Genomic DNA, 9,569 nt, shown 5'->3' on the forward strand with positions numbered 1-9,569 from the left:
CAAGGGGAGGGGATATTGCAGAGGAAGCTCAAGCACCGAGGGCCTGCCATGCCCACACCCTTCCTCAGGAAAACTGACCCTGTGAATGAGCAACTGGTCTCTCTCATCGGGCGATCTGGCTGCCAAAGAGCCCGGCTCAAGTGCTCCGCACACCAAGAATGATAAGGACTAACTGAACAATGAGATCTTCTCTCAGGGAGTTTCTTTGTGAGCCTTACTGGAGACAAAGGAGAAGGAAAAGAGAAAGAGAAAAAATAAGGAGAAGGGTCTTTGAGTAACTAACAGGGAAGATTTAGTGTAGGATTACAACTCCTTCATCAAATCACCAGGCTTCCCTCCTCTAATTGGGACTCCGAGCCCGGGCTATTTCTGGCGCTGGCGCAGCTCCAAGAAGGCAGCGGCATTTTCCACCGGCGGCGGAGCCAGGCGGGTCCTCAGCGCCCAGCACCTTTGCTCCCCGCAGCCCGGCGGCCGAGCTCGCGCATCCCAGCCATCGCTCGTCCACCTGCTCCAGAGAGAAGGTAAGATGAGCGAGTCGAGCTCGAAGTCCACCCAGCCCTTGGCCTCCAAGCAGGACAAGGACGGCCTGAGAAGCGGGGGCGGAGCAGGCCGCGCAAGCAGCCTCCGAAGGAACCCAGCGAAGTGCCAACACCTAAGAGACCTCGGGGCCCACCAAAGGGAAGCAAAAACAAGGGTGCTGCCAAGACCCGGAAAACTACCACAACTCCAGGGAGGAAACCAAGGGGCAGACCCAAAAAACTGGAGAAGGAGGAGGAAGAGAGCATCTCGCAGGAGTCCTCCGAGGAGGAGCAGTGACCGCGCAGCCCGCTCCGTCGCCGCCGAGGAGCAGTTTCCCTCCGGGACTGGACGGCGTCCTCCGCTCCCCCGCCCCCCCCTCCCCAGGCTCACGCACCACCGCCACCCACCTGCGCCCTCACCACCACACTGCACAGCACACCACCCCTGCGGGCCCCAAGGCCCGAGTGGGGAGCAGTTTCCTTTGGTTTCCAGCGAGCCCTCACCCACACGCACACTAGCCAACTGCCCACCTCGCCGCACCCTGCCCCTTCTGCGTCCCCATGCTCCGTGGTGGGGACGTTGCTGACTGGGCTCTTGGTTTGGGTGGGGGGGAATCCCTTCTTCTCCATTCTTCCCTCTGGCTTCCCACTAAGGGGCCTGGGAGGGCTCCCCTGGCCTTAAAAGGGGCCCATGCCCCGTCTCTCGTTCTGATCTGCCCCACTCCACAGCACTGGCAACAGTAGGCATGGCCACTGGGGGGCGGCGCTCGGCCCCAGGAGGCCCCCCCCCGAGCGGCCTGTGTCTCACGAGGTGCGGCTCACACCCACTTTCCTTCCCTCCCCCCTTGCCTGGTCCTTGCTCTAGGTCAGACAGACCCCTTTGGGCACAGGAAGGAAGGCAGGAGGGGTCTGAGCCCCCTACTCTAAATGGACTCCGGCCCACCTCCCCCCCGCCCCGGAATCTATTGCCGTGAGGGAAATGCAGTCCCCCTTTCTCCAGGTGAGGTCCAGGAGGCCCAGGTTCCCTGCGGCGGCCTCCTAAGGTGGGCTGGAGCCACTGCCCAACCCCATCCGCTTCCACCCTAGGCCTCAGTTTCCCCTTTTCTCACATGGGGCACTAATAACAAGGAGCTAGCCTTGCCCACTCCCACCCTTCTGCTCCTCCCCACCCCCCAAGGTTCTGGTTCCATTTTTTCCTCTGTTCACAAACTACCTCTGGACAGTTGCGTTTTTTTCGTTCAATGTTTCCATTCTTAGAAATCCGTCATTGCTGCTGTGACCAGCACCAAATGTTCATCCTCATTGCCGCCTTCTGTTCTGCCCACGTTCGCCTCCTCCGAGAGGCTCTTCGGGGAAGGGGCCCGGGGCAGAGCAGGCTGGGTTATCGACCACCCCAGTCCCAGGGAAGGTGGGGCCCTGCCCCTAGGATGCTGCAGCAGAGTGGGGGGGGGCACCTTCTCCCCCCGGTTCTGCCGGGGAGGAGGGAGCCATTATTTGTCCCAGCCTGCCCCCCCCCCCAATCTGGTTTCCTATTTGCAGTTACTAGAATAAAAAAAAATACCTTTTCTGGAAAAAAAAAAAATTCATCAGGCTTCCACTGGACTCCTAGAGTTGGAGCCTTTGTCAGTGCTGATTCCTCTGCCTGGAGTACCTTTCTCTCATTTGCCTGGCAATGTCCCCTCATGTCCAAAGCATATTTAACCTGAAAAATCAGGAGGGGTGCCAGAAGAAGCACCTAGAGGACACTCCTGGAGTAACTGGTTCCTGGAAAAGTCTAGAAGGATAAAGAGAAGGCAATGCTTAACCTGGATACAAGAGCTCCTAAAGAATCATCCCCAGTTCCTGCACAGTGGTAGTGGATAGGTCTCCTGAGCTTGGCACTTCATCCCAACTATGCCAGAGGAGGCTCTGCTTTGACCTACCCTCTCCCAAGGTCAGGGTGCAGTCACTGATTGGCATCCTAGTTGCAGAAACAGCTGAACCCCAATCTAAACAAGCTCCAATCTTGCTTCTCATTTTTTTAAACAATGCAGACAAACCAGTTTCAGATAAGAAAGAAGTAACAATAAAGGAGGGGGGATCTAACTTAGACGAAACAGTTGGTTTAACAATTTTTCCTGGATTTAATCTTGGGAGACAGAGTGCTAAGATGGAAATACTTGGGTTTTATTGTCAGACAAACCCAGCCCTTCTGTGAAGCCTTGGACAAACACTGTGACCTATCTGAGCCCAGTTTCCTTAAGTGAAATGCATATATGAATACCTGTACCACAGAAGTATGAGGAATAAATGTGATAATATGTGTAGAAAACCTTGAGCATATTTGGTTGTAAATAAATGTTAGCTTTATGTGCTAATATATTGAGCTGTTAAAATATATCCCTGCCACCCTCTAGTTCCCCCTTTCCTGTTCCTCTTTCTAGCAGGTAATTGTCCTTGAATTTCTTCATTCAAAGGAGATTTATCGAGAGCCCACTACGTGACAGACACCATTCTAGGTGCCGGGAATATTGTAGTATATAAAATATACAAAGCATTATTTCCTTGGAGCCACAGACACTGAAAAGCAAAACGTGACCAACCTTCAAAAGAAAAGCAAAACAAAACAAAAAAAAACCCAGAAAGTGTAATGGATTTGCTTTCAAAAGCCCAAGTCCCCAATAAGAGAAAGGATTTGAGTCTAGATACAATGCTCTGGCAGAAACAATGGGGGAAGGCTGGTTTCCAGGCTGAAAAGAGACTGTTTGGGCAAGAAATTGGGGAGACAAAGACAGATGGGGGCGCAGTGCAGGCTTCTTTGTTCCAGGGAGACTGCGGAACTCCAGACAGACATGGCTACAGGGTCCACAGGGGACATTTTGCCAACTGGCCACCTGCATGGACGTTTTGTTTGGGCTTCAGTATTGTCCCACGCTTCATTTGAAAAAAGAATTAGGGTCTGAAACACTTAAGAGGTAATTTGGGTCCACCTCTTATTTTATAGATGAGGAATTTGAGGCTGAGAACAGTGCTGTAACTTAGCCAATTCACATAGTGAGAGAATGGGTCATGGTGTGCATAACCTAGATGTAGATGGTACTGACCATGGGAGGCCAGGCTCAGAAAGATGCATAAAAACCACTTGGGGGTGGGGGTGGGGTGGGGTGGGGGGTAAGGTTATAAAATGTGGATTCCCAGGCCCCAATCTAAGGGCTTTTGATTCAGTCAGTCTGTAATAGAGCCAGAGGAAACTGCATTTAATAGGCACCCCGGAGTGATTCTGATGCAGATGGTCTGAGGACTAATTGCCACCCTAGGCCTCTCTAGTGCTAATTTGTATGGAAACCCACAACCTCTGAGATGTAATAAGGTGGCATCAGTTGCATAAAATCCCTGGCTAGTGCAGCTCCCTTCCATAGGTGCGAGCCGAACCTCTTCAGCTGAGTTATGGCGTGTATTTGCATAAATTACCATGAGAGACTTGTTAATATTTCCTAGATATCTTTTTTCATTGCTCCATTAGACAGGCTTTGTGCTTTTGTTTGGGGCTGAATGTCAGCCAATTGGAATCCACAACTGTGATGGCATAGAACTTGAGGTGGTAATTTATTCTCCTCATGGAGCCCTTGTGTCACCTATCTGTTCTAAGAAATGCTATCTGAAATCAGTTGAATTTTATCATGCAAATTATAGGAAGTGTTATCATTATAAGCAGCAGGAGGTTCCTGATTTGCTATCATTTACGAGGTAAATGAGTTCAACCTGTTAGGGATAGGGGATGAGTTTGGGAAGTAGATGGGAAGGGGCAATGAGGGAAGAGATTCTACTATGGGTTGAGGCCCCCGGGGTTTTGTGCCTTCAGTAAAATGAGGCTTCCAAAAGATGCTTGGATTTGCTTGATAGAAAAGACTCAAAAAGTTGCTTTTTAGAGAGGAGGCGTGCGAGAGAAGGGAAAGGGCATGAGGTAGTTACACCCGGTGCTTTCAGCAAAGTGGAAATGCACCATTAGAGAAGGTTGGCTTCAGTAGAGTCAGGAGAAGTCAGGACCTTGAGATAATCAAGTCCAACTGCCTCATTTTGCAGGGAAGGAGGCTGAAGCCTGGAGTGGAGAAATCACACGTTCAAAGTCAAGTAAGTAATTTGAGCATAAAAACCACACCTCCGGATGCCCAAGCCTGCGGTGTTCTGTGCCCTCTGGCTTTCAGTCTCTCTTGGACTCTCCACACCAGCACCATAGTATTAGAGCTCTTGTGTTCACCCTGCTTCCTAGGTGCCTAATCACAACCACATTCCTCTAATCCATTTCTATTTCTTTTCTTGAATCAAACCTTACCTCCATTCTCTTCCATCTCTACAAAAATAATGAACGGAAGCTGGAAAATCCTTCCTTCCAAAGTGGTGTGGTCCACCCACCTCATTCTCAGCTTGTTTCTCCTCTGGGATCTTCTCTGTCCACCGCTTTCCATCTGTCCATCACCATCTTTTCTGTACTCCTGGAGTCCAAGATAGCACATTTAGATAGTTCACCACCATGCAGTGTAATCTGGGTTGGGAAGAATTGCATTGAGCATTCCTGCTTGGCTGTGTTCTCCTCCCAAGGTAATTGCAAATAAAAGGAAGTGTAAAGGAAACCATGATATTTTAACCTTTGATATTGAAATTTCAGCCACAATTACAGCAAGCACATTTGAAACATCTCTAGGAAGAGCTGCTTCTTAATGACTTCCCTCAGGCTGCTTTGGCAAGGAATGCAGAATGTATTTTCTATTCAGCCAATTCTGTGTGTCTTCCTAAAGGTGAGTGAACAACAGCAAGGGACAGTGGGGGGTGGGGGAGGAGGAAACACGGTGAAAGACAGAGACTGTAAAGAACAAGATGGATAAAAAATGAGTTGTAAGATCCTCAAGCAAGTGCACAGAGGAAAGCAGAAATTAAACCACGGAGTTTGGAGTAGAAGCATTGAAAGCAGCTGGTGGGGAACTAACTGACCAGAATGATCAGTGATCTGGGAGTTAGAACATCTAGATTCTCATCCCTGTTCAACCACAATTATCCATTTAAACTTGGATAATCCATTACAGCTCTCTGGCCTCTGTGTCCCATTCTATAAACTGAAATGTAGAAGTGAATGATCTCTATCATTGTATAATTCTAAATGACCTTATGTCTATGGGAGTCATTGGCAACAGGCCTGTACTAACACTAGGATTTCTGGAAGAGACACAGCCCCTGTGGTGGCTAAAGATTTCAGGAAACAGGCCAAAAAAAAGAGAGGATCATTAATAACCAAGAGCAAGCAGGGCAATGCTGGGTAGTCAGATGACAGGGACAAGAAGAGAACAGGGGAGGGAAGGGTGTGCTGGTTTCATATCTCAGCCTCTCTCAGAAGCAATCCATATCCTTGCTCAAGAAAAGTGAGAAGGTCACCGTTCGCCTGAATAGCAAGGTGATAGAGCACATGGGGCCAGGATTCACCCAAGACCTGAATTACAGTGATCAGGATCCATCTGAACTAGACCAATTACTTCAGTCCCCCATGTCTGTCATTCCCTATTTTTAGGTTTGATAACAGTGATCAGAATTTTCCTTTAGATGGCACCATGTCTTTTCCCCCTGAAGAATTTTGAGCTCAGTTGGCAAATGGGAAAGGAATACTTATTTCGGGAGTGCCCCAGGGCTGCAAGGCCATGGGGGGCAGGGGGAGGGTTAGGGAGGTGGCAGGGTTAGAAAGGGGTTGCTAATGACAGGGATTAAGATCTTCTCTCATCCCAAGCCTGGAAGCCACTTTTAATTCTAAGTTCCTGGGTTGATTAAAAAATATATATATATTAATGGGATCCACAAAGGATCTGGGGGATCTTTCCTCCCAGTCTAGCTCCATTAGTGACTGTATCATAACAGAGGAATGGGAGAATCTCTTTTTTTAATTATAAGCAGAGAAAATCAAGTCAAGACCTGTATTTTTCCTTGAAGCCTTAATATTCATTATGCAGTAAGCCTTAGGACTGAAAGTCAAGAGTTTCTGAGAATAACTTGTTTTGTTGAGTGGTACAAAACTATGTACTAATCCCATGATTAATTTTCAGTGGGCTGACTCTTCTCTGTCAGTGACCAAACCCTAGTGTGTTTTGACAGTTCCAAAGCTGCAATCATTTGGTTACCTTCCTACTTCCTTGTTCCTCATACATTCTGTCAAACATTTGGCTCAGGAAGTTTAATCTCTGAACTAAGATGAGAATGTGTTATATGTCTACAAGGATCCAGCTGGGTTGTGAGGTTGTAATACATTTAATTACTGGGAAAACACCACTCAAAATAAAGGAAGTGATCTAGACGAGGTCCTTTGCCTCCCACCAACACCTTCTTGACCAGACAGACTAAAGTCAGGAGCCCAGGGAAGCTAGCCTGCAAGTGAACCTTGGTGCTTTGTTTCTCTGATGCTCTTCATGCACGGGAAGCATCAGTGCCTAGTAGCCATCCCCTGGCTGCCGTGTTTGACAGTATCTCAGACACACATCCTGAACGTGGGCCGTCCCTGGAAAAGCTTCAGCACTTAATCCTGTCACTGTAAAGCATCCATGCACAGCCAGGCTACAGGCGGACCCGATGTTCTCAGGGAATGGCTGTCAGTCATCAATAATCCTACAGCCAGCAAGATTACACACTGAACCAGCGTGCAGATGGGCTTGAGCGGAAGTGGGAGAGGACTGGGACTATAAAGCACACCACCCGCACAGCCAGCGTGAGATTCTCTTGTGCTTTGAGGAGTTTCAGGTGGAAAAGATTTCCAAGATGGCGTCCTTCCAGGGAGTTCGCTACTGTCATCCTTGGAAGGGGTCACCTCCATGGTGTCTGAGATATAACCTGCTATGGTTGATCACGTCATCACTTTGAGGAAAATATCTAGAGGCTCCTTAAAATAGTCAGTGAATCATCCACCCATGTAACCTTTAGTGAGCTACTGTTATAGGCATAGCATGGACAATATAAAGTTGAGTTGGGAATAATGTGTCTCATGAAAGATCAAACTTCATATCTTTGGCCATCAAAATAAAGACACTATTGTTCAGGATGTGGGTAACTGTCCTGAAGCCATCACTCTGTTCTCTCTTGATATTCTCTGGCCCATCCCTCCCTACAAACTCCTTTGCTTTGAATAATTGGAGGCCTATATTAAACTATTTCGTGAAATATGCTATTTCCCTGATATGCTGGCACACAAAATATCTTAACCCAACACATCCATGGGGATATGTCATAATGTTATTAGCACCATTCATAGATAATGTATCAGAAAGTAAATAAATTTAAGTGACAATAGCTAATCCCCAGCTACAGCTCTGGGTCTTCTGCATCCTAGTCTAGCACCGGAGTCCTCTTCCCACACCTCCATGTGACCGTAGGTCTTGCTCGTTGCCTGTTTGTCTCTAGCAGGATCAGTGAGTCAAGCGCTTAGCTGGTCAAGGGCGCCTAAGGAACAGCCTGGGCTGGTGGCTGTGTCCTCTATCACAGGACTAAATACACCCTAAAAAAGGAATTCATGGCTCTTGAGAAAGTTTCTAACATCCACAGAAAATGTGAATCAAAGATGTTGGCAGTTTCTTCACAGGGAATTGTTTTCAGCAAACTAGGTATCTTGAACTTATCAGGTAACAACAGGAAGGGACACAGAAGTGACTCTGAACAACCCCTTGTGAAACATGTATCCTGAAAGCTGTCCAGGAGCTAAAACTTCTCAAGGTTATCATGTCTGTTTTTCTTGTCTTTGTCATCTTCAATTTGAGATAGAGGGCATTTATGATGGCCTAACCTTTTGGTCTCCTAAGATTTGTGTTTGACATTTGACAGAAGGGTGGTTAAAAAAAAAAGAAAGAAAGAAAGAAAGAAAGAAAAAAATGGGTGCATATATTTCCAGAGCTGTGAACTTTTCACCAGGGTTTAGTCCCTGGCGTGGTGGTGAAGTAGGTGAGGTTTACGCTGGGACTCTCCACCTGCATTTTGCTGCTTCCACCCTTGGAGTCTTTTGTGTTTATTTCCTGACTCCTTTTCTCAGCCAGGAGCAATGATCTCACATCCCACTACCCTTCCCCCTGACACACACATTCCTAGGCCTATATTATAAGGAGAAGATTGTATAATACAGGAGTCAAGAGTATTTCTATTTTAAAGAGGTTATCCAAGAATGAATCTACAAAGCTGAGCACCACCTGGATGGGAAGATAAATCTTGATGCCAAGGGAGTGCTGGGGAATTTTTCCATGCCTCCTCCTCTCCCTCCTGCCCCATCCTTGTCTACTGCAGGCATGGGGATATGGCTGGTCATGCCCTTCAATCTCAAGATTGATGTGACAATACCTACAGATACATTTTCACTTACACAGGGATACCAGAACCAAGAGTATGTTGGGACCACTGTGGTTTTTCATGATTGCCTGTGAGTTGTCCCATGGTTTGAGGCAAAGGCTCACCTCACACAGGACCTCAAAGGAAAGACTCTTTACTCATATTGTTGAGTTGTGTTTTAGATGCCAACTTATCTAAGAAACCTGGGATGGCTGGAGGAGAGGCAAGGAAAGTTTGAAGGGAGTGGGGAATAATATTCCCAAGGAAAGATGAAAATATTTATCCTAACCAAGGGATTTCTAAAGGGCCTAATGATGGGCTTTAAATATATGAAGATGTACTATGCACAGAGCAGTGACCATCTGCTCCCCACTCCTCCCTCATCTGCAATCGTACAGCACAGATTGTCTATAACGTTCTTTCACCCATTCATCATATCCTGCCTCATGACTTGCCTTCTATGGTTATCTGGAAAAGCCATTTAACTTTATCACAAGCTTCTCTCTCTGCTTTCCAATTAAGGCCCTCACTCCAGAGAGTAGGAACGAGTTGCTACTTATCTTTCTACCTCTTTCAGTTCTGAGCACCAGACTTCACGCATACTAGACACTCAAAAATCACAATAAACATGATTTTCGATTTGGTGATTGATACTGAAGGGAAGAAAGATAAACTCTACTATCAGGGATCTAGGTTAGAGATCCTAGAGATCCTAGAGATCTTGACTGA

The 9,569-nt window shown here is 47.3% G+C and overlaps 1 pseudogene; it reads left to right on the forward strand.

The window, feature by feature from the left end:
- Positions 1 to 477: 477 nt before the first annotated feature.
- LOC116624943 lies at positions 478 to 816 on the forward strand (annotated as a pseudogene).
- The last annotated feature ends 8,753 nt before the right edge of the window (positions 817 to 9,569 follow it).

This window comes from Phoca vitulina, unplaced genomic scaffold, assembly GCF_004348235.1.
Source record: "Phoca vitulina isolate PV1807 unplaced genomic scaffold, GSC_HSeal_1.0 scaffold71, whole genome shotgun sequence".
NCBI classification, from domain to species: Eukaryota; Metazoa; Chordata; class Mammalia; order Carnivora; family Phocidae; genus Phoca; species Phoca vitulina.